Raw genomic sequence first — 26,433 nt, 5'->3', positions numbered from 1 at the left:
CATTTTACATTCCCAGCAATAGTGTACAAGGGTTCCAATTTTTTCACATCCTTACCAACACTTGTTATTTTCTGTTATTTTGTTTTTGTTTTTATAATGGCCATCTTAACATGTATGAGTTGATATCTCGTGGTTTTGGTTTGCATTTCATGATGATTGGTGATACTGAGCATCTTTTCCTATACCTTTTGGTCATTTGTATGTCTTCTTTGGAGAAATGTCTAATCAAGTCCTTTGCCCATTTTAAAATTGGGTTATTTAACTTTTTGCTATTGAATTGTGAATTTCTTTATTTGTTTTGAATATAACCCCTTAACAGATATGTGGTGTGCAAATATTTTCTCCCATTCTGTAGGTTGCCTTTTCACTCTGTTGATTGTTTCTTTTGCTGCACAAAAGCTTTTTAGTTTAATGTAGTCCCACTAGTCTATTTTTACATTTGTTGTTTATGTTTCTGGTGTCATATCCAAGAAACCACTACCAAGATAAATGTTATGGAGGTTTTTCTGTATGTTTCTTCTAGCAGTTTTATAGTTTGAGATCTGTAATCCATTTTGAGTTAATTTTTGGGTATGATGTAAGATAAAAGTCTAATTTCATTCTTTTGCATGTGGATATCCAGTTATGCCCGTACCATTTGCTACCGTACCATTTGTCTACCTTTCTCCATCATGTAGACTTGGCACCCTTGTCAAAGATCATTTGACCTATATGTGTGGGTTTATTTCTGGGCTCTCTGTTCTGTTCCATTGGTCTATATTTCCATCTTTACACCAGTACCATACTGTTTTGATTACTTTGTAAAATGTTTTGAAGTCAGTAAGTGTGAGGCCTCGAGCTTCATTCTTCTTTCTCAAGATTATTTTAGCTATTCAGGGTCCTTTGGGTTCCATATGAATTTTGGTATTGTTTTTTCTACTTCTACAAAAAATGCCATTGGGATTTTGATAGGGATCACACTGAATCTGTATGTCTCTTTGGGTAGTATGGACATTTTAACAATATTAAGTCTCTCAATCCAGGAACATGTGATGTCTTTACATTTATTTGTGTCATCTTTTAATGTCTTTCAGCAGTGTTTTATAGTTTTCATTGAACAGGTCTTTTGCCTTCTTGGTTAAGTTTATTCCTATGTATTTTATTCTTCTGATGCTGTTATAAATGGGATTGTTTTCTTAGTTTCCCTTTTGGATTATTTGTTGTTACTATATAGAAACATAACTATTTTGTATTCTGCAACTTTGCTGAATTCATTTATTAGTTCTAATACGGTTTGTGTGTGTGTGTGTGTGTGTGTGTGTGTGTGTGTGTGTAATCTTCAGGGTTCTCTACATATAAGACATATCTGCAAAGAGAGATAATTTTACTTCTTTTTTCCTGATTTGGATGCCTTTCATTTGTTTTTGTTGCCGAATTGCTCTGGCTAGGATTTCCAATACTGTGCTGAAAAGAAGTGGCAAGAGTGGGCATCCTTGTATTGTTCACGATCTTTAGAGGAAAAGTTTTTCGTTTTCACTATTAAGATGTTAGCTGTGATCTTTTCATATATGGCCTTTATTGTATTAAGGTAATTTCCTTTTGTTCCTAGTTGAGTGTTTTTGTCATGAAATGGTATTTTGTCAGATGTTTTTTCTGTATCTATTGAGATGACCATGTGATATTTTCCCCTTCATTCTGTTAATATGGTATATCACATTGATTGATTTTCATATGTTGAACCATGCTTGCATCCCATGGATAAATTCCACTTGGTGTATGATCCTTTTAATGTGCTGTCAAATTCAGTTTTTAAGTATTTTGCTGAGGATTTTTGTATCTATATTCATCAGGAATATTAGCCTGTTGGTTTTTGTTGTTGTTGTTGTTCTTCTTATAGTGTTTTTTTCCTGGCTTTGGCAACAGGGTAATGTTGGCCTCATAAAATGAGTATGGAAGTGTTCTACCTCTTCAAATTTGGGAAGATTTCAAGAAAGATTGATTCTAACTTTTCTTTAAATGTTTGGTAGAATTCTCCAATGAAGCCATCTGGTGCTGGTCTTTTTTTATTGGGAGGTTTTTGATTATTGATTCAGTCTCCTTACTTAGTTATAAGTGTGTTCAGATTTTCTTTTTCTTTATGATTCAGTCTTGGTAGATTATATGTTTCTAGGAATTTACCCATTTCTTCTAAGTTATCCCATTTGTTGGCATATAACTGTTTATAGTAGTCTTGTGATTCTTTTTATTTTTGTGGCATCAGTTGTAATATCTCCTTTTTCATTTCTGATTTTATTTGAGTCTTCTCTCATTTTTTCTTGGCTTAGGCTGAAAATTCATCAGTTTTGTTGATTGTTTCAAACATCAGCTCTTAGATTGATTTTGTCTGTTGTTTTCCTATTCTCTTTTCATTTATTTCTGCTCTAGTCTTTATTGAAGACTAACTTCCTCACTTCTACTAACTTTGGGCTTAGTTTGTTCCTCTTTTTCTAGTTACTTGAAGTGTAAAGTTAAGTTGTTTATTTGAGATCTTTCTACTTTTTTAATGTAGGCCTCTACTGCTATAAACTTTCCTCTTAGCACTGCTTTCCCTGCATCCCATAAGTTTTGGTATTTTGTGTTTTATTTTCATTTGTCTCATGATATTTTCTAATTCTCTTTTGATTTTTTCTTTGGCCCATTGGTTGTTCAAGCAAAAGTTGTTTGATTTCTATATATTTGTGAATTTTCCAGGCTAGATTACATTTTAGGTTACAAACAACAGATTTAAGAAGATTGAAATCATACCAAGTATGTTTTCCAGCCACAATATAATGAAACTAAAAATCAATAGCACTTTTCCTTTACCCTTTTCTTCTTAAATTTATTATCTATCCTGGAGCGTGTTCCATGTGTGCTTGAGAAGAATGTGTATTCTGGTGCTGTTGGGTGTTATGTTTTGTACATGTCTGTTAGTTCCATTTCGTCTACAGTGTTGTTCAAGTCCTTATTGATATTCTCTGTGGAAGTTTTATCCGGTATTGAAATCCCCTACTATTATTGTGTTGTTGTATATTTCTCCCCTCTGTTCTTCCGCTGTTTGCTTTACATATTGGGTTCTTTGTTGTTGGGTACATATATGCTCATAATTGGTACATCTTCCTGGTGAGTTGACTCTTTTGTCATTATATAATATCTTTCTCTCTCTTGTAGCTCTTTTTTCTGAGTTTTTAAAAAAATTGAATTATAGTTGATTTACAGTATTGTGTTAATTCCAGGTGTACAGCATAGTGATTCAGTATTTTTGCAGATTATATTCCATTATAGGTTATTACAAGATATTAGGTATAATTCCCCGTGCTATATAGTATTATTTCAGATTTTTATCTGTTTTAAGAAAACTAGAAGGCAGTCCTATATTAAATAAAATTTAACTGCTATTGTATAGCATGTGACTGAGTAGATAACAGTGTCTCTTTCAAATTGATTCTTTTTGTTGATGGAATATTTGGCATATAGTGAAAGTTCATGAATATTTTAATCACTTGAACCACTTTTTCATTGGTTCACTCAGTTGGAGTGAAATCTGCTGCTCATTTCAAAGATGGTGATCAAAATGCTGGCTTCTGGATTATGCATCTTAATATTACACTTTAAGTCTGTCTTAGTTTGGAGAATATGAACTATTTCAAAGCTTTGTTATAGAAATACATGATAGAATTTCTAGGGATCACATTTTGTAAACTCTTGGCCTTTTAATTCACTGTAAAAGCAGACTTGTGCCTAAGTATGGTAGAGTAGAAGCATTTGTGTTATTCTGTTTGAAAACAAATACAATTTAAATAGTTACATACGTTTTGTAAATAAAATTTGATTCCAAATGAATTGTAAACCAAATATTATTGTATGATATGTATCTTTCTCCTGCTTCTCTAAACTGTTCCAGTTTTTTATTTGTTCTGGTTTATAGTTGTTCTCTTATTATGAATTATGTGCTAGTCACACATCACATCATGCACCTTTTCTTTGTTCATTGTTGGTTTGTTGATATGCATCACTGTGGAAGGCATACTCAGGGATATTTCGGATTGTTGGAAGTTTTTTCTTCTTTCATTTCTTTCACTGCTTTTGATTAAGTTCTGTTAGTTTTATCACAGTATCACTTGAATTCCTCCTTTATTTGGATCCCCTCCATTACAGTTCAAGAATGAATTTCTTTCATAAGTTATTAAAATAATTCCTCCCTCTATTTCCATTTTTCAGTTTCTTTCTTCCTCTAGTCTGTATTTTACATAGTTTCCCTATAGTGATCTTTCTAGAATATAAATTTCCTCATATCCTTCATTGGTTCCTTATTTTTTATATTCTGTTACTTATTAAGGAATTGGATAAATACTAATTTTTCTGTATACATATAAATATTAAAAGGCAAAGAGATGCTAAATAAGATAATGCCACTTCCCATGCTATTACCAGGGAGACTCAACATAGTATAAAAGTAAGCCTAGGAGCAGCCAAGAAGTTTATATCAGAGTGACACATAGTAGTAATTGTATTGGTCTGTTAATGTTTTTAGTGTCCTATTTATTACTGCAGTTTCATTTTATTACAAAATCCTTCTGGATTTTCTTATCTTAAATAAATTTAGAGAATTATTTTATTATTCATTTATTTATTTTTAAAATAAATTTATTTCTTTTATTTATTTATTTTTGGTTGCGTTGGTCTTCATTGCTGCGCGCTGGCTTTCTCTAGTTGTGGCGAGTTGGGGCTACTCTTCGTTGCCATGCACGGGCTTCTCATTGCGGTGGCTTCTCTTATTGTGGAGCATGGGCTCTAGGGTGCATGGGCTTCAGTAGATGTGGCGCATGGGCTCAGTAGTTGTGGCTCGTGGTCTCTAGAGTGCAGGCTCAGTAGCTGTGGCGCACGGGCTTAGTTGCTCTGCGGCATGTGGGATCTTCCAGGACCAGGGCTTAAGCCCATGTTCCCTGCATTAGCAGGTGGATTCTTAACCACTGCGCCACCAGGCAAGCCCCTAGAGAATTATTTTAAAGCATAAGTTCTTCTATAAAATACTATCTAGTGTGAAGTAGTGTCATCGTTAGGGTAGGAATTATTGTGTATTATTATGTTTAAGATCTAGCAATGGATTTAACCTAACATACAGGTATTTGTTCAATAAAGTTTGTTGAATCAGTGCTGTCAGCAAACCTACTTTTGCTGAGCCTGTTCAGCATAGCCTTAGTTCCATTTCCAGAATGTAGCAGAAAAGTAGGTCTGTTGTTAGTTAAACCATTTGCCTTTTTTTGTTGTTGTTTTTATTTTTTATTTTATTTTTTTATACAGCAGGTTCTTATTAGTTATCCATTTTATACACATCAGTGTATACATGTCAATCCCAATCTCCCAGTTCATCACACCACTACCACCACCACCCCCGCCACTTTCCCCCCTTGGTGTCCATACGTTTGTTCTCTACATCTGTGTCTCTATTTCTGCCCTGCAAACTGGTTCATCTGTACCATTTTTCTAGGTTCCACATATATGCGTTAATATACGATATTTGTTTTTCTGACTTACTTCACTCTGTATGACAGTCTCTAGACCATCCATGTCTCTACAAATGACCCAATTTCGTTCCTTTTTATGGCTGAGTAATATTCCATTGTATATATGTTGTTGTTTTTAATCTACTTTCTTAAAGCTACTTTTATTATGGTGGATACCATTTTAGTTTAAAAGAATCCGATTGAGTATCAAAAGAGTGAAAACATTTAGCAAGTGCATTTTGAGGCTGAAAAAATAATTTGGGGTATTTACAACCAGTTTTTGTCTTGAATATATAAACTTGGATTCTGGACTTGACTCTGCAACTCAGATAAAGTATGTAATTTTTAGCACAGGCCTTAATTCCTCTATGCCTTAGCCACCCTTTATGAATAATAAGCACTATGTAAGTGTTTTCTGTTTTTGGCTGTTGTTAGTGCGTATTAAAGAAAAAAAGAGTAGCAATCTTATTTGCCTCACATAGATGGTGTTAGCATGAAATAACAAGAGAACTGATCATAGCTTGTACTTTGGGGAGAAAAGGTAGCAAATGTTGTGCATTAGTAGCATTATTCTTTGGTCCGTCTGCAAACTAATATCTGTTGTCACCATGCCAACAATTATGTACTCCCCAAATTATTTATAAAATCATTTTTTCAAGTTTTGTTGAGATATAATTGACATAGAGCACTGTATAAGTTTAAGTGTGCAGTATAATGATTTGACTTACATACATCATATAAAGTCATTTTAAAATATAAATAAGCATCATCTCAGACTGTGTGGTCTTACTGTGCATGGTTTATTTTTATATATGCATTAGCAATATTTTTTTTGATTTAGTTTCACATTTTTAAGTACTGCACTTTCAGTAAACATTTTTCAAATGGAGACGTATATAAGGAACAAAATGAGTACCTTCCCTTTCTCTGATTCTTAACTTCCTGCTATTGTCAGTTTGGTATGTGGTTTAAGGTTGCCATTTTATAAAATGTCTTTACTTTATTCAAAAGTAATGTTCACTTGATTACTTTTATTCCTTATGTCACTTTTGTTGTCTGCAAAGCAAGGCAACGACTATCAGAAGCATAGACTTATGTTTTCTAACACCTTTAGTTTCTTCCATTCATCTTTCAGTCTCCTCTTCCTCTGATAATACCCCGTCATCTTCCTTTGAAAGATTTTAAAATAGCTTTTTTCCTTTTTAAAGGAATAAACATACATAGTAATGGCTTGGACATACATACACAAGCATACCTTGGAGATACTGTGGGTTCGGTTCCAAGTCCACTGCGATAAAGTGACTATTACAATAAAGCAAGTTACATGAATTTTTTGGTTTCCTGGTGTGTACAAAAGTTGTTTACACTATACAACTTTTAAAATGTGCAGCTATATTAAATGTGCAGTGGCATTATGTCTAAGAAAATAATGCAAATGCCTTAATTAAAAAATATTTTATTGCTAAAAAATGCTAACCATCATCTGAGCCTTCAACGAGTCATAATCTTTTTGCTGGTTGAGGATCTTGCCTCAGTGTTGATGACTGCTTGACTGATTAGGAGGGTGGTGGTTGCTGAGGGCTGGGGTGCCTGCGGCAGTTTCTTAAAATAAGACAATGGTTTGTCACATCAGTTGACTCTTCCTTTCACACATGAGCTCTCTGTAGTGGGTGATGCTGTTTGATAGCATTTTACCCACAGTGAGCTTCTTTCAAAATTGGAGTCAATCCTCTCAAACCCTGCCACTGCTTTATCAACTAAGTTTATGTAATATTCTAAATCCTTTGTTGTCATTTCAGCAATCTTCACAGCATCTTTACTAGTAGCAGATTTTATCCCAAGAAACCACTCTCTTTGCTCATCCATTAGAAGCAACTCCTCATCTGTTCAAGTTTAATTGTGAGATCACAGCAATTCAGTCACATCTTCAGGCTCTACTTCTGATTCTAGTTCTCTTGCTGTTTGCACCACATCGGCAGTTACTTCCTCCACTGAAGTCTTGAACTCCTCAAAGTCATCCATGAGGGTTGGAATCCACTTCAAACTTTTGTTAACGTTGGTATTTTGACCTCTTCCCATGAATCATGACTTTTCTTAATGGCATATAGAATAGTGAATCCTTTCCAGAAGCTTTCAATTTACTTTGCTCGGATCCATCAGAGGAATCACTATCTATGGCAGCTATAGCCATATGAAATGTATTTCTTAAATAATAAGACTTGAAAGTTGAAATGACTCCTTGATCCATGGGCTGCAGATAGATGTCGTGTTAGTAGGCATTAAAACAACATGAATCTCTTTGTACATCTCCATCAGAGCTCTTGGATGACCAGGTGCAGTGTCAGTGAGCAGTAGTAGTTTGGAAGGAATCTTTTTTTTCTGAGCAGTAGGTTTCAACAGTGGGCTTAAAATATTCAGCAAATCATGTTGTTGTCAGATGTGCTGTCATCCAGGCTTTGTTTTTCCATTTATAGAGCACAGGCAGAGTAGATTTACTGTAATTCTTAAGGGCCCTAGGATTTTCAGAATGGTAAATGAATATTGGCTTCAGCTTAAAATCACCAGCTGCATTAGCCCCTAACAAGAGTGTCAGCCTGTCCTTTGAAGCTTTGTAGTCAGGCATTGACTTCTCCTCTCTAACTATGAAAATCCTAGATGGCATCTTCTTCTAATATAAGGCTATTTTATCTATATGAGAATCTGTTGTATACTGTATTTACCTTCATTAATTATCTTAACTAGATCTTCTGGCTGACTTCCCATAGCTTCTACCTCAGCACTTGCTGCTTCACCTTGCATTTTTTTGTCATGGAGACAGCTTCTTTCCTTAGCTGCATACTTTTGTAGCTTCCTCACTTCTCTCAGCCTTCATAGAATTGAGGTAGGACCTTGCTCTGAATTAGGCTTTGGCTTAAGGGAATGCTGTGGTTAGTTTGATCTCTGCAGAGCTCTAAAACTTACTACGTGTCACCAAATGGCCACTGTCTTATCATTTGGGTATTCACTGGAGTAGCACTTTTAATTTTCTTCGAGAACTTTTCCTTTGCATTCACAACTTGGATAATGTTTGGTGCGAGAGGCCTAGCTTTTGGCCTGTCTTGGCGTTTGACATGCTTTCCGCACTATGCTTAATCATTTTCAGCTTTTGATTTTAAAGTGAGAGACATGACTCTTCCTTTCACTTGAACACTTAGAGGCCATTGTAAGGTTATTAATTGTCCTAATTTCCATACTGTTGTGTCTCAGGGATTAGGGAGGCCCAAGGAAAGGGAGAGACAGGGGAATGGCCAGATGGTGGAGCAGTCACAGTACACACAACATCAAGTTTCTTGTCTTATATGGGCAATGTTCATGGTGCCCCCAAACAATTGCAATAGTAACATCAAAAATCACTTGATCACGGATCACCATAACAGCTGTAATAATAATGGAGATTGAAATTTTGTGAGACTTACCAAAATGTGGCACAGAGGAATGAAATTAGGAAATGTTATTGGAAAAATGGCTCCAATAGACTTTCTGGTTGCCACAAATCTTCAATTTGTAAGAAATGCAATATCTACAAAGTGCAATAAAATGAGGTAGGCCTGTAATGGTAAATAACACTGTACTTTCCCAAGGTCACATATTTAGCAATTACTGCTGAAAATTAGGAAGTAAATTCCAAAAGACTTTTGTGCAATCAGAATAGGTCATTTTATTATAGATGTTTTTTGATTACTTTGGGCTTAATATTATGCTAAGTTCTTGGGCTATGTGTAAATAAGACATTCCTTATCCCAGAAGACTCCATGGTCTATCTAGATAGAGGGAGGAAGAAGACATGGAAATAACGGACACTTATTCATTCATTCATTCACACACACACATACATATAATACACATTACCTCCCATACACCAGCCACTATGCTCACTCTCCTTAGTTCCGTACGACGCTTACCACAACACTGTGAGGCAGATGTTATTATCTGCCTTTCGAAGATGAATAAACAGAGGCTCAGAGAATTCCTGAACCACAAATTCAGTCTTAAATGAATCTAGAATTCATGATCTTTCCATAAAATAATGTCTATTATGAAAATACATGCAGAGTGCTATGAGAATGTTGAAAAGGAAGCAATTCAATTTTAGTTGGTGACTTGGGAGTATGGGAAGGGAATAAATTCAGTTGTGAGGTTGGTGAGGAAAGATTTCAGAGAGGGACCAGGCTATGAAATACGAGTTAAAGTATGTCATGTAGACAAAGTGTGGGGAAGTTTATTCTAGGCAAGGAAAAGCACAGAGGAAGGAATCATAATGGTGTGTCTGGAGGAATATGCAGTCATGAGCATAAAGTTGGGGTTGTGGTCTTCAGTTAGCTGGAAAGTCCACTTCAATAGAACTTCTCCTTTTCTATCAGTGACAGATTCATGCTACAGTTCCCTCTCCTGAGCCTACCGCAGTCCCTGCCTCTGCTCTTTTATACTCATTGACTTACTTATTTTCACATTACCTTGACATAGCCAGAACCTGTATCCCCATATTATAGATGTGAGAACTGACATAAGAGAGTAAGTAAGTGAGTTCATTGGTTCATGGAGATTAATCGATATGGAGGGAGCTGTAAAAACTAATCGAGCTGACCACGAAGTAAGCAGTCTTTTCCACATTTTTGTCTTAGGGTTATTTAGTGTGTGCTTAAATTCTTTTAGCAGTGGGATGCTCATTAATTTTAAGGCAGTAATTCCATTGTTCAGTAACTCTGACTAAAATTTTATAAATAAAAACACTGTACCTCAACCACATGCAAAACAGAGGTATCGTTAATGTATTAATTTTTTCTTGTTTTGAGTTGCCACCTGTGAATTCCATTCTTTTGACCTCACTCTACTTTCAGAGACAGAATATACAAAGTAATATATTTTCTCTCTTGACAATTATCCAGATATTAAAAGACAGTTCTGTTTTTCCCCATTTCTTCAGGCTAAACATCTTCAGTTATTCAGCCATTGCACAGAGCTGTGTTGAAATTAAAATGCATACTTTATGGGGATATAATGTATAGCATTGTGACTATAGTTAGCAACTTTGTATTGTGTATTTTAAACTTGCTAAGAGAGTAGATCTTAAAAGTTCTCATAGCAAGGAAAGAATTGTAAGGAGGTGCTTGTTAACTAAGCTTATTGTAGTAATCATTTTGCAATTCATACATATACCAAATCATTATGTTGTATACCTTGGAACCAATATAATGTTATATAACAATTATATTTCAAAATAACTGGAAAAAGTACATTCTATAGATGCTAGTTGTTGTTACAGTCATTTCTTCTGAGGCATCACTTTCAGATATTTTCACACTTTAGAGCCATGATTCATTTTAGGATGCCAGTGCTACATATACAATGTGATACTCATATTTGTGTACACCTTGGGTTGAGAGAGAGAGCACAGTTGATCTGACCTCTTCCTTGATTGAGGTATGTCATTTCTAGTAGCGTAACCTAATTATTTTTTGGAACCACCTTTTCATGATGTTTCAGCATCTCACAGAGAGATTGTGATTGGTTCTTGCCTGTGCTCTCTTTCTATCCTTTATATATCTTTGTATAGCAGTTGTTCTGTAGTTTCTTAACAAGTTATCTTTCTGTTAGACCGTGAGCTCCTTAAAGATGGACATAATTTCTTTTTATCTTTATTGTGCTTGGTGCTTGGTAATAGTAGGTGTTAATTAAATATTTGTTGAGTGCATTTATTGGATAATGGGATGAACACTGATCTAATACTTAAACTTTTAGAGTTAAATGGTATCTTCTCCTATGGTATCTTCTCCTGTCCCCTTTCCTTTTCTTTTAGTTTGTGATGTTTTCTTGATGAGGACTTCCTTTCCTACAGCTCCAATTCCTATACAGCTTGAATTTCTGATTAGTTCAGACCATTCTACTCACCTTTCTAAGGCCAGCTTGTTTGCCATCTTAGTCTGCTAAAGTCTGGAGAAGAGAAAGCAACAGGAAGATGCCCTTAATGTATGGCGTTGACAGTTATTACCTCTTCTATCAACCCAACAGTCTCTTGTAAAAACTTAGTGCAACTTGAATGGATAAAGAAGATGTGGTATATATACACAATGGAATACTACTCACCATAAAAAAAAGAAATAATGCCATGTGCAGCAATATGGATGGACCTAGAGATTATCATACTGAGTGAAGTAAGTCAAAGACAGATATGATATCACTTATATGTGGAATCTAAAATATGACACAAATGAACTTATTTACGAAGCAGAAACAGACTCACAGACATAGAAAACAAACTTATGGTTACCAAAGGGGAAAGGGGGTGGGGGAGGGATAAATTAGGAGTTTGGGATTAGCAGATACAAACTACTATATATAAAATAGATAAACAGCAAGGTCCTACTGTATAGCACAGAGAACTACATTCAATATCCTGTAATAAACCATAATGGAGAAGAATATAAAAAAGAATATGTATATATATAACTGAATCACTTTGCTGTACACCAGAAACTAACACAACATTGTAAATCAAATATACGTCAATAAAAACAACAAACAAACAAAATTTAGTGCATCTTGATATTTTAGGATTGTTCTACTTTTGAGCTTATCCTCTCTTCTTCATACCTCTCCCCACCGTCTCTCCCCTTTTAGGCATTTATGCTATTACAGGATATTAGACTGTTCCACAAAAAGATTTGGTTTGGAAACTCCTTTATAAGCTTGGGAAATAGATTCTAGTTTGGAGAGGACTAAGGAAACATAAAAATATAAAAATTTAGGTTAATTCAAGTGTATGTGATAACCCAGGAGACATAGAACAAATTGCCTGGCCTTCATTTCCTACCTTGGTCATAATAATTCAAACCCTGATGTAGACTGCTGATATCAGCCTAAATTTCTCCAGATTTCTTGGGCATGTAGACACTTTGAAATTTTTGTTTGTCTGTTTTTTTGTTTTTCCTAATCAGGTTAGATACTTTGCCCTTGAACTGTTGTGTTGTGGAAATACCAATCCTCATTCATATAGTCTCATTATTTTCTCTACCTCTGGTCTTTCTCCATTCTAGCTGATTCTTAATAGCAATGGCTGTTTTCCTTGCATTTTTACACATTTGTTTATTTACTCAATATGTATTTTCTACTGTGATCTAGGTATCGTATTTGATCCTAGATATAGGATGGAGAAGAAAACAGGCATGATATTTGTCTTCATAGAACTTAGTAAAGGATATAGACATAACCAATACATTAAAAATAAATTGCAACCTATGAAAAGTGATCTATCAAGAATACAAATAAAATCATGTCATTCTTGTGATTGAAAAAAATTTCATGTACCTTATCAACAGACTAAAAAAGAAAAACCATATGATCATCTTAACAGCTACAGAAAAAGCATTTAACAAAATTCAATATCCATTTGAAAGAGACTCTTCAAAATTAGGAATAAAAAGTAGACTCTTCAACCTTATAAGGGGCATTTATAAAATCCTATACTTAGCATAATACTTAACGATAAAAGATTGAATGCTTTCACCCTAAGAATAAGAACAAGGCAAGGAAGTTCACTCCTACCACTTCTATTTAACATTCTACTGGAAGTCCTAGGTAATGCAAGAAGGCAAGAAAGAAAAAGAAATAAAATACTGATTGAAAAGGAAGAATTAAAACTATCTTTATCCAAAAATGACATAATAATCTATGTAAACAGCCCTAAATAATCTACAAAAAAGTTACTAGAACTAATAATTGAATTTAGCATGGTCACAAAATACGAAGTCAGTATATAAAAGATCAATTGTATTTCTTTATACTAGCAACAAACAGTTGGAAACTAAAATTTAAAAAAAGCCTGTTTACAATATTATTTTTAAAAAGGCTTAGGGATAAATATAGCAAAATATATGCAAGGCCTTACACTGAAAACTACAAAACATTCCTGAGAAATTAAAAACCTAAATAAATCAAGAGATATGTTGCATTCATGAATTGGAAGACTCGGTATTGTTAAAATGTCATTTTTCCTCACATTGATCTATAGAATCAGTGGAATTCCAATAAAAACTCCAGCTTTAGAAAAATAGATATTGACAAGTTGATTCTAATATTTATATTGAAATGCAAATGGTATAGAATAGTCAAAACAATTTTTGAAAAAGAACAAACTTGTATGACTTTATACCACCTAATTTTGAGACTCATTTTAAGACAGTAATCATGACGACATAGTATTGGCAACAAAGATAGACAAATAGACCCACATATACCTGGTTAATCAGTTTTTTACAACTTTACCAGTTAATTCAATTTAGTGAGACAAGACAGTCTTTTCAGCAAATGGAGCTGGTGCTATTTGGACATCCAGATGCCAAAAAAGAGCAGCAGCAGTAGCACCACCACCACCTTACCCTTTTACCACATACAAAAATTAACCCCAAATAGTGCACAAACCTAAACGTAAGAGCTAAAACTGTAAAATTTATAAAAGAAGATCACTGTGACTTTGGGCTAGGCAAAGTCCCCCCGCGCCCCCCCCCCCCACCACCACACAGGACACAAAAAGCACAAACCTAAAAGAAAAATTGAAATATTGAACTTCATCAAAATTTTACACTCTGATCTTTGAAAGACATTCTTAAAAAATTGAAAAGACAAGCTGAAGTTTGGGAGAAAATATTTGCAAAACACATACCTTATAAAGGGTTTATACCCAGAATATCTAAAGGACTCTCAAAACTCAATCCTAAGAAGACAACCAAATGAAAAATGGGCAAAGAATTCTAACAGACATTTTATCAAAGAAAACAGGTAGAAAATAATCTTGTTTTAAAAATTTTTATTGGAGAGGTAGAAAATATTCTTGAGAAAAAATTTCCAGTACCATTATTAGGAAAATGCAAACTAAAATCATAATGAGAAACAACCACACACCTATTAGAATGGCTAAAATTAAAAAGACTGAATGCCAAGGGGTGGCATGGATGCACAGCAACTGGAACTTTCATATATTGCTGGTAAGAGTGCACAAGGGTACTTAGTTTTTCAAATGTTTTAAAGTTTGGTAGAATCTTTTAAATTAAAACACGTACTTACCGAATGACCAAGTGATTATATTTTTAGGTAGTTACTCAAGGGAAATGAAAATATCTCCCCACAAAGATTTGTACATGAAATGTTCATTGCAGCTTTATTCATAATGGCCCCAAACAGGAAACACCTCAATTGTCCATCAGCTGATGAGTAAACAACTGGTGGTACAACCATGCAATGGAATACTACTTAGCAATAAAGAGGAATAAACTACTGATGGCAGGTAACAACATGGATAAGTCTCAAATATTATGCTAAGTAAAAGAAGCCAGACACAAAAAGGAATCTTTATGATTCCATTTATATAACTTTCTGGAAAGGCAAAACTAGTGAAAGAAATCAGATCAGGAGTTAGGGATAGGGGAGAGGATTAACCGCAAAGGGGAACATGGGGGAATATTTCGTGGAGATGGTAGTGTTATTTTGATTGTGGTGGTGGTTTTACAGGAGTATATATTTGTCAGATACCATCTCATTAAACTGCCTCTTTTAGGATAAGTTCAAGTGCATTACCCTAGCACATATACCCTTTCTTATCTGGTCTTATCCTACCTTTTTAGCCCTACTGCTTTCCTTCCCTTGTAAGTACCTAATTCTGATTTCATTGTATGCCTACTATGTGCCAGATGCTCTTCTAGTCGTTTAAGGATAGGCTTGACATTAAAATGTTTGTTAAGCTCTTACGGTAAGCAGCTTCAGGGGTTAAAAAAATACAGTCCCCAAAGGACAAATTAAGCAGTTGGGTAGTATGACAGAAAGCCACCACCTTTAGGCAGAAGTGATTATTAAGGTAAACTAGTATGAAGCAGTAGTTCTGTGGCAAAGCTGTGGATTATGGAGAGTCCACAGCAACATCTAGCTGGTACCAACATGCTTGATAGCTAAGCCATTTCTTCTATTCCTCCATCCCTCTCATCCTCAGGTTCTACCATTTATTAAACTCCATAGGAGTGTTTCTAATTTTATACGCATAAAAATCACCTTGGGGAGGGAATGGGGAGTTGATTAAATGTATAAGTCCTGGGCCAAATCCTATAGATTTAGATTCGAATTCTGTAATGGGGTAGAGCCCACAAATCTGCATTTTTGAAAACAAATAGTACAGGTGATTCTGATGAAATTGAAGAACTATGTCTTAAGAAACATTGCTGAAGAGTCTTTTTCACAGATTACTGTCTTGTGCATCACCTTTTCCATTTTCAACATAAGCAGTTTATACCTTCCTTCACTTTTTCTTATCTTGCTGTTTTAATACCCTCTGCTAATAGGTTTCCTCTTTTCTGTTTCCCATTCAATTCTTCGCTCTACTGCTAGATTTTCTTGCTTAAAATCAATGAGTAACAAGTTCCTCAATATATATGGTTGAAATCTGGCACTTAGAAGAAAGACTTTCAACAGGTATTAGTTGCTTTGTTCACTCTTTCTTTCTTGAGTCCTAGGATAGAAATTGCCTTCCTCTGTTTTTGAATAATTCATTTCCAACCACATTCCTGCTCCATTGTTTGTTGTAGAAAATTTATGAAACGGACAAAAGTGTGAAAAAAATAAAAATTACCAGTAATTCTACTTTTAACTGCAGTTAACATTTTGCTGCATTTACTTCCAGTTTCATTCTATGTCTGTTATATAAATCTATGTTTTACAAAATTGAGATAGACTATATTTGATGCTTTAGAATCTGCTTTTTTTTACTTGTAGTATTATATCATCATCATTTTCTATATTTTAAAATACTCTTGAAGCACACAGTTTTTAAAGCCTGTACTATGATTTATTGTACCATTTTCCTTTTGCTGGTTATTTTGAGCTCCCCTCCATTCCTGATCTCTCACTATAGCATACTGCAGTGAAGTTTGTTGAACCTCAGTGATTATTTTTCTACATAGAGATGCCTAGAGGTGCAATTCTTCATGAGAGGGGATGCACATTTTAAAAGTTTTAGATATATTCTACCAAATTACTCTTTAGAGAAGTCTTATTTTAAATTGCCATCAACAGTATACTAATTTATAGTCTTGCCAGTAGTTTGTGATATTAAAAAAACAAAACCAACAAAGACCTCAACATAAGAGCTCAGACTATAAAACTCTTAGAAGAAAATATAAGGGCAAAGCTTCATGACATTGGGTTTGGCAGTGATTTATTGTATATGACACCAAAATACAGGAACAAAAGAAAAAGTAAGTGAATCAGACCTCATCAGAATTCAAAAGTTGTGCATCACAGGACGCTATCCATAGAATGAAAAAGCAACCTACAGAATGGTAGAAAATATTTTTGAATCATATATCTGATAAGGGACTAATATCCGGAATATATAAAGAACTCATACAATTCAACAACAACAAAAAACAACCCAATTAAAATTGTTCCCACTACAAAAAAGAAATGATAATAATGTGATATGATAGAGGTGTTAGCTAATGCTACAGTGGTAATCATATTTCAATATATAAATTTATCAAATCAACACATGTATACATTAAACTTACACAATGGTTATATGTTAATGATATCTTAATAAAAAGATTTTTTTAAATGGGCAAAGGACTTGAGTAGTTATTTCTCCAGAGAAGATATACAGGTGACCAGTAAACACATGGAAAGATGCTGAACAACATGAATCATCAGCAAAATGCAAATCAAAACCACAATGAGATACCACTTCATACCCCTTAGAATGACTGTTCTAAAAAACAACCAACCAAACAAAAAGTAACAAGTGTTGGCAAGGATATGAAGAAATTGGAACCCTTGTGTATTGCTGGTAGGAATGTAAAATGGTGCAGCTGCTGGGGAAGGAGTATGGCAGTTCTTTAAAAAATTAAACATAGAATCACCATATAATCCATCAATTTCACTTTTGAGTATATACCCCAAATAATTGAAAGCAGGAACTTTTACAGAAAAACAGAACAAAAAGTAGAAGCAACCCAAGTGACCATCGACTGTTGAATGGATAAGCAAAATGTGGTATGTACATACAGTAGAATATTGTTCAGCTTTAAAAAGGAATGGAATTCTGCTATATACTACAACATGGATGAATGTTGAAGACACTATGCTAAATGTTTCATAAGCCAGATGCAACAAGGACAAATATGTATTATTCCTCTTATAAGAGATACCTATAATAGTCAGATTCCAGCAAGTATATAGTGGTTACCAGGGGCTGGGGGGGAGGTGGGAATGGGGAGTTATTTAATGGATACAGAGTTGCACTGTGGGCTGATGAAAAGTTCTGTAGATGGATAATGGTGGTGGTTGCACAATGTGGAATGTACTTAGTGTCACTGAACTGTACACTTTAAAGTGGCACATTTTTATGGTATGTATCTTTTGTTACAATAAAAAAGAAAAGAAAGAAAAGCTTTGTCAGTTTAGAAATAAATGGTATCTTATGTTTTCAGTTCAGTTTTCTTTTACTACTCAGTTAATACACTAGGTATATTGGCTCTTTTGTATGTAAGTTTATATGTTTCTATTGTGACTTTCTTTTAAAACTTTTTTAAATTTATAAGAATTTTTTGTATATTAATGAGATTATCCTTTCATCCATTACTTGTTTAGCAATATTTTCCCCATTTACATTTTCATTTTATTGTGCTTTTCGAGATAGGGAAGTTTTATTATTTTTACAGTATTGGACTTTTCCTTCACAGTTTTTCTTTCTATGCTTGTGGTTAGGAAGCCCTTCCCATTCTGACATATTATTCAGTTTCTGTATTTTCCAAAGTGCTTAATTTAGTGCCGTACACATATTGGGTACAATGTGAACGTGAGGTTTTAGAACTGCAAGAGCCCTTAGAGGACATTTAGTCTAAATGCTTTATTTTACAGGTATGTAAACTTAAAACTCAGGGAGGCTGCCCTGCCATGGTAGTTAGTAGCAGACTCCAGAACAGCCAGTCACTGTCTTTTGACTTTTAGCCCAGTCTGTTATCCACTGAACTAAAACAATTCTGCTATATGGATAGTGAGCACAGAGTGTCTTTATTTGGGTAAAGGTACAATACAAGAAGCAAAGAGGTAAACAGAAAACAAAGTTTCTAATGAAAAGTGTTTGATAATCTTTACTGATCATTATGCTTCATAAATGACTGGAACTTTTGCTCCTTGTAAAATTATTTTAAATACTTCCCTTATATGTTAGTTATAATCATTAGGTTTCTTTCTGTGTTAAGGGGAACATTAATATTTAGGAAAAAAAGACTTCTGTCTTTTAATCTTACAGGCACAATTAAACATCAGCCTTTATAGCAATCTGATAGAGTGTTTTGTATGCATTGTTGGGTATAATCTCAAATCCTGTAGGACCCATTGACACACTGTAAATAACCTAAAAATGAGTAGCATTTTCTGGAATCCTTTTGTCTCAGACTGCCTACATATGCACATATTTATGATTCTTGTTGATAATTATAGGTGTTACGGAAATGATCTTTTTGTTTAAATTTATATGTTTAAGCAGCAAGATATACAAGGGCTGCATCTTTGAACATCTGAGATGGGAAGGTATAGAGGGAAAAGCAATGGAACATTGCCTTGTAGTCTTTGCCATTAACTTACTACTTGTTCTTGGGTAAGTCATATCCCAGAATGATTTTAAACAGCCTCTGAGCTGGGTCCTTTCTAGCCCTGAAAGTCTAATGTTGTTGCTTCTGCTATAGAATCTTAATCTGATTTTTCTCAAAAGAATAGTTTCACAGTTGAAACAAGTGTTTGTAGGGGTTGGTGGCTTATAATGTTTAAAATAAGGAAATGAATGGAGGCAGTACAAGATTTCTGACATTACAGAAAATGTGATTTGAACAAAGGAGGAAGAAATTCGCTTTTGAGAATTGTGCTTGAGAAAAATCCACATGATATATTATTTCTCATTTTGTGTTTTCTAGGTGACAGGTTTGATTTTCTTGTGTCTGCTGGTAGACTGAGTCTCATTTTTCTTTGGGGGCAGTTCTTACTTTTTGGTGCCACGTTGTGTTGATATTTTTTCATTAAAAAAAAAAAGGGAACAAGGCGGCATTAATATGAAATGTATTCTTAGCTTTTTAAAAAAAAATAATGTGGAATTTAAGGCCCAGAGAGGGCCTATAAATTGGCTCAGTAATTAATAGTCACTTAGTGATAGAATTGGGATAATGCGTTTGAACCTAGTGATCATTACTTTTGTACAGTCTCAAGGAATCCCCCAAATTTCTGAACTATACTTTTGAGAATCACTGCTTTAGATGCACCAAAGTAATGTCATAAAGATGTCTCAAAAGGATCAACCTATATGCATGAAATGTAAGGACCTGTCAAACTTCTACACTCCTTAGGGGCAAACCATTAAATGCAGACACTCATTAATGTAATTTTCATAATGTCTGGCATTCAGTCAAAAACTAGTAGACATGAGAAGTAGCAAAATGTGACCCATAGCCTGAAGAAAAATTAGAAAATAAAAACATATTCATAAATGGCAAAAATAATGGAATTAGGAGAATTTTAAAACAGCTGTTATAAATATGCTTAAGGATTTAAAAGAAATCAAGAACTTGAAGAAAGAATTGAAAAAAAACAAAGGAAAATTCTAGAGCTAAAATTTAAGATCTGCAATAAAATATTTACCCTGAAGGATTTAACAGATAGATGCTATTAAAGAAAAGATCAATGAATTTCAAGACATGGCAATAAAAACAGTGTAAAGTGAAGTACACACAGCAAAAATACAGGAGAGAGGGCAAAGGATGGAGCTTAAGTAACCTGTCATGAAATAAAAAGCAGCCTAATATATGCGTGATTAGCATCCCCCAAACAGAGGGGCTAATAGAAAGGGGGAAATTTTAGAGAAATAATAAGAGAAAACAACCCCAATTTGATGAAAACTGTAAACTTACAGATCTAAGAAGCTTAGTAACTCCAAGTAGGAGTAACTCAAAGGAAACCACATCATATTAAAACTGCTGAAAATCAGTAGTAGAAGAAAATTTAAAGTAGCCAGAGGTGAAGAGACAAAGACACATTCCATATAGGGAAAAAAAGATTTAAAAATAATGACTACAGACTTCTTATCAGAAGCAATGCAAGCCAGGAAACAATTTGGTGATACTTCTAAGTGCCGAAGGAATAAAATGTCAACCTGGAATGCTATATCCAACAAAAATATCTTTCAGAAATGAAGACTAAATAAAGATTTTTTTTCACACAAACAAAAACTACAAGGAATATTAAAGGAAGTTCCTCAGGCTGAAAGAAAATTATACCAGATGGGAAATTAGATTAACACAAAGAAATGAGAAGTACCAGAAATGGTAAAAATTTGGGTATATACAAAATTGTTTCTTTCTTTTTAATTTCTTTAAGAGATAAATGATATTATAAAGTAAAAGTAAGAGCAGTGTATTGTGGGTTTTATAAATTATGTAGAGGTAAATGTATGAAAACAACGTAAAGAATAGGAAAGGGGAAAGGAAGTATGCTGTTGTAAGACAAGTCCTGTGTTACTTGAAGGTGGACTCTGTGAAGTTAAGTATGCATATTCTAAACCCTAGAGTAATCACTAAAAAAATGAAACACACATAATGGTTATTAAGTCAAGGTTTGAAATGAAATGGAATACCTAAAACTATTCAATAAATGCAAATGAAGGTAGAAAAAGATGATAAAAGAAAAAAAATCAGATAGGACAAATAGAAAACAAATAAGACTATAGATAATTACAATAAATATAAATGATCTCACATCCTTTGAGAAAGGTAGAGATTGTGAGACTGGATAACAAAGGAAAACCAATTATATATGTACAAGAAACCCACTTTAAGTATAAAGCATAAGATTCAAATATACATATAAGAAAATAGTAATCAATATATATGTTATATTAACAACATTATGTTATCATGCTAATATTAAATGAAGTAAACTTCTGGACAAAGAATATTATGAGGGATAAATGGGGACATTTCATAATGATGAAAATGTCAATTAATCACAAAGACATAAGTATCCTAAATGTGTGTGTATATAATAACAAAAGCTTGAAAGTATGTGAAACAAAACTAATCAATAGAACTGCAATGAGAAAAGAACAAATCCACAATTATAATTGGAGATAACACTCCTTTCTTATAGTAATGTTCAGAACAACAGACAGAAAATATGAACAGAATATCAACCAGTTCGACGTACTTGAAATGTATAAAATGCTTCTCATAACCATAGGAAAATACATATTCTTTTCTCATGCACTTGCAACATTCATTAAGGTAGAAAATATGCTCAACCATTAAACAAGTCACAGAAAGTGATTTAAAGTGACTTAAAAATCATGTGAGGTATATTCTCTGACAACAGTGGAATTAAAATAGAAATCAAAGGAATCTGGAAAATCCTGATATATTTGGAAATTAAACAACATATTTCTAAGTAAACCATAGTCAAAGAAGAAATCACAAAGGAAATTAGAAAATATTTTGAACTGAATTGTGATGGAAACGTGGCGTATCAATGTTTGTTTGATGCTGACAAAGTGGTATTGAGACGGAAGTTTATGGTTCACATGCTTAATTACAAAAGAAGGTAGTTCCAAAGGCAATGATCAAAGCTTCCAGCTAAGAAATAGGAAAAGTGTCCCTACCCCACCCCAGCCCACCCTTCTGCTTGCAGAAACCAGATTTACCTTCACCAGCTAGGTTGGAAAACCTCATAATTCATAGAGGATAGAGTACAGTTGACCGTTGAACTCATTCTTTGGATAGAATACAGTTGACCATGAACAACACTGGGGTTAGAGGCACCAACCTTTTGCACAGCTTAAAATCCACATATAACTTATAGTCAGCCCTCCATGTACTCCATTCCTCTGTACCTGCAGTTCTTCATTCACTGATTCAACCAACTGTGAATTGTATAGTACTGTAGTATTTACTATTGAAAAAAATCCATGTATAAGTGGACCCCCACAGTTCAAACCTGTGTTGTTCAAGGATCAACTGTACTCAGAAGGCTCTTGCCTCAGTAGTGTCAAGATTAGCTGTAGATTAAATACTGCACAGGTGGTACCAACATCTTAAAAGCAAAGACCCAAAAGCTCTGAACTGTTTCCAGGTAACTTAACTGCCTCCCAGAACAAAGCTCAGTATATTTATAGGAATAAAAAACATTCAGCACCCATCAAGGTAAAATTCACAATGTCTCGTATCCAGTAAAAAATTGCCAAGCATACAAAGGAGAAAAGCCGGCCCATAATGAGAAGAGAAATCAATTAACCAAAAACAACCCAGAATTGACATAGATGTTGGAATTAGCAGATTAAGGACATTAAAACAGTTATTATAGCTATATTACTTATGTTCAAAAAGAGAGAGGAAAGATTTAAAATCATAAGTAATTGAAAAAGTAAAAATAACCCAAATCAAATGTCTAGAGGTTAAGACCATGATGTCTGAGATGGGATTAACAGAAGATTAGATATTCAAGAAGAAAAGATTAGTGAACTTGAAGACATCACAGTAGAAACCAGTTTGGAAAAGAGTTTGGCTGTTTCCTACAAAGTTAAAAATACACTGGCCATCCCTCTCTTAGGTATTTACCCAAGAGAAATGAAATCATATGTCCATCAAAGACATGTATGTTACTGTTCATTGCAGCTTATTTGTAATAGCCTCAAACTGTGGAAAACACAACATGTCCATAAACCAGTAGATGGATAAACAAATTGTTGTATATCTATACAATGGAATACTACTTAGTAATAAGAAAGGGATTATCATTACGTGTAACAATGTGGAAGAACCTCAGACAATGTATTTTGAGTGAAAGAAGCCAGATTTTAAAAGAACATTCTGAAATTCCTTTTATCTAAAACTCTATATAGTTCAAGCTAATTCATAGTCACAAATCAAATCACTGGTTCCCTGAGAATATGGTAGGGGATGTGTGGAGGAATTAACAAGGGGCATAAGAAAAGTTTTAGGGGGTGATGAATAAATTCATAATCTTGATTATGATGGTGGTTTCACTGGTATATTTGTCAAAATTTACAAATTGTAGATTTTAAATATGTGCAGTATTTTGTATCAATCATAATAAAGCTGTTAAGAAATTTTTTTGAAAAGAACAAATCAAACTCTAAGTAAGTATGGAAGGAAAAAAATCATATACATGCACACAGAAATCAATAAAGCAGAAAATGGATAAACAGTAGAGAAAATGAACAAAATGAACAAAACCTAAAGCTGTTTTTTGAGATCAATAAAATTGATAGTTCTCTTGCTGTGAATAAGAACAAGAGAGAAAACACAAGTTAATCATATTGAAAATGAAAGGTACCTACAGACATTGAATGGATTATAAGACAACATTAAGAGCAAATTTAGGCCAGTAAATTTAAAGGTTACATGAAACATTAAAAAGGTAGAAAAACTCTTTTTAAAGGTGTAAGTTACTACAGCTGACAGAAGCAAAAATTTAAAATCTGGGGGCTTCCCTGGTGGCGCAGTGGTTGAGAATCTGCCTGCTAATGCAGGGAACACGGGTTCGAGCCCTGGTCTGGGAAGATCCCACATGCCACGGAGCAACTGGGCCCGTGAGCCACAACTACTGAGCCTGCGCGTCTGGAGCCTGTGCGCTGCAACAAGAGAGGCCGCGACAGTGAGAGGCCCGCGCACCGCGATGAAGAGTGGCCCCTGCTCGCCGCAACTAGAGAAAGCCCTAGCACAGAAACGAAGACCCAACATAGCAATCAATCAATCAATAAATCAATAAATAAATCTTAAAAAAAAAAAAAAAAAAAAAAAAAATTTAAAATCTGAATAACTCTACATCTAATATATAAAGTTATTGATAGTTAACAATCAAAACCTTTCCCCAAGAAAACCCAAGCCCAGATGGCTTCACTGGTAAAGTTTGTCTAATATTTAAGGAAGAAATGTTAGCAGTCATTCACAAATAGAGAAAGATGAAATATTGTCTAATTCATTTTATGAAACCAGCATTAACCCTGATACTAAAACCAGACAAAGACATTACAGGAAAAGGAAACTATTACAGACTATTTCTTACAACCAGAGAGGTAGAAATCCTTTACAAATGTTTGTAAATTGAATTCATTAAATATAATAAAATATATACATATATATATAATATAACTCATGATCCGGTGGGCTTTACCCAGGAATATAAGGCTTGTTTAACAATTTGTATATAATCCATTATTGTAGTTCACCATATTAGTACAATGAGTGAAAAAATTCATTTGATCATTTTAATAGATGGAGGAAAAAGCATTTGACAGTATTTAACAACAATATTTAAAATTTCGTGTTTTTTGTTTTTAAATAATTAAACTCGCAGCAAAGTAAGAATAGAAGGAAACAATCCCACGAGGGTTCTCTTTTCTCTATATCCTTGCTGCCATTTATCTCTTACTTTTTGACGGTAGCCATTCTAACAGGTATGAGATGATACCTCATTATGGTTTTTGGTTTACGTTTCCCTAGTGACTAGTGATGTTGAGCATCTTTTCATGTACCTATTGGCCATTTTTATATCTTCTTTGGAAAGATGTCTAATCAAGTCCTTTGCCCATTTTTAATTGGAGTATCTGGGGTTTTTTGGGCTATTGAATTATTTGAGTTCTTTATACATTTTGGGTATTAAACCCTTATCAGATATATGGTTTGCAGTCAGTGGACTGTTCCTTGATGACATCTGCATATCTTCTCAGTTTTCGAAGTAACATACAGGAGTGCCATCTTGTGTTAAGATCTTTGGAGTCAGGCAGACCTGGATATAAAAACTGGCTCTGAAACCTGCTTCATTCTAGCGCTTCACTGCCCTAAAATATTTTGGATATTCTTGAAACAACAACTATTTATTGAGAACCTATACTGGCCAGATACTATGCTAGACACTTATGGGTGTATTACCTTAATTAATATGACTTAAAACTGACAACATTTTTTGAGTCCCTTTTATGTATTGGACACATAGTAACACAAAGTATTTTCCATTCCGTATGTCATTTAATACAGCAACCCAATGAAGTATTGGTACTATAGTTATTATTCCTACTTTAGAGAAGAAGAAATTGAGACCAACAGAGAAGAATTTTTTGAATATGAGGAACTCAGGTTGCTGTCACGGCTCTGGGTTTGTTTTCTATTCTTTTCTACCTGTGGAACAAAAGACTTTTTGTTTTATATGTTACCCAAGCTTGCTGCAAAGACTAACTGGGACTTTAACTTAAAATCTCTTTTTGTTTTTCCTTTCCTTTAGGTTATGAATGCTAAGGGTGTCTCCAAGAGTTTAAGCAGGAAGTGTCAGGTGTAGATAGGTTTCTAAGCGGAAAGCACTGGGCAGGCTTGTAAGCGCATAAGCCCAGTTCCAGATAGGTACAGCTTTAGAAATAGCAACCTTAGTCACAAATGAAAAGGCAGTGTTTATATGTATTTGGTAAAAGAAGTATGGCTCACCTTTCTCTCATTTCCATGAACAGAACAATCCTTTGTCAGCAGTGATATTTTTGAAGGTCAAAGTTGATAAATTTTGTGCTTCTAAAATATAAGGTTGAATCAGAATTCTTTTTATGATGTTTAATCGCTATCCAAAGTGCCTAGATAGGAATTTTCCTTAGGAAAGTAAAAATATGCCACTAAGGCTGTGAAGGGTTTGATTGTAGCATTGCTTGCTTAGGCAGCTGTGCTTCCATAGAACTTGTGTAGTGTAAGCTTCACCCACCATCTGTTCCTTTATCAGCATGGAATTACTTTTAATGTATAGTATAATCATTTTCTGCAGTGTTCAATCACTTACTATAAATGAAATTGAATTATGTGTTAATCTATAA

The 26,433-nt window shown here is 34.1% G+C and overlaps 1 protein-coding gene across 1 annotated transcript in view; it reads left to right on the top strand.

Moving 5' to 3' along the window:
• The window catches only part of FAF1 (Fas associated factor 1), a 476,566-nt gene that overhangs the window by 160,026 nt on the left and 290,107 nt on the right, over window positions 1–26,433 (top strand). The gene's annotated exons all lie outside the window — the stretch shown is intronic.

Source organism: Balaenoptera musculus, chromosome 1 (genome assembly GCF_009873245.2).
Source record: "Balaenoptera musculus isolate JJ_BM4_2016_0621 chromosome 1, mBalMus1.pri.v3, whole genome shotgun sequence".
NCBI lineage: Eukaryota > Metazoa > Chordata > Mammalia > Artiodactyla > Balaenopteridae > Balaenoptera > Balaenoptera musculus.
The sequence above is the reverse complement of the archived record's forward strand: the minus strand, read 5'-3'. Positions and strand labels throughout refer to the sequence as shown.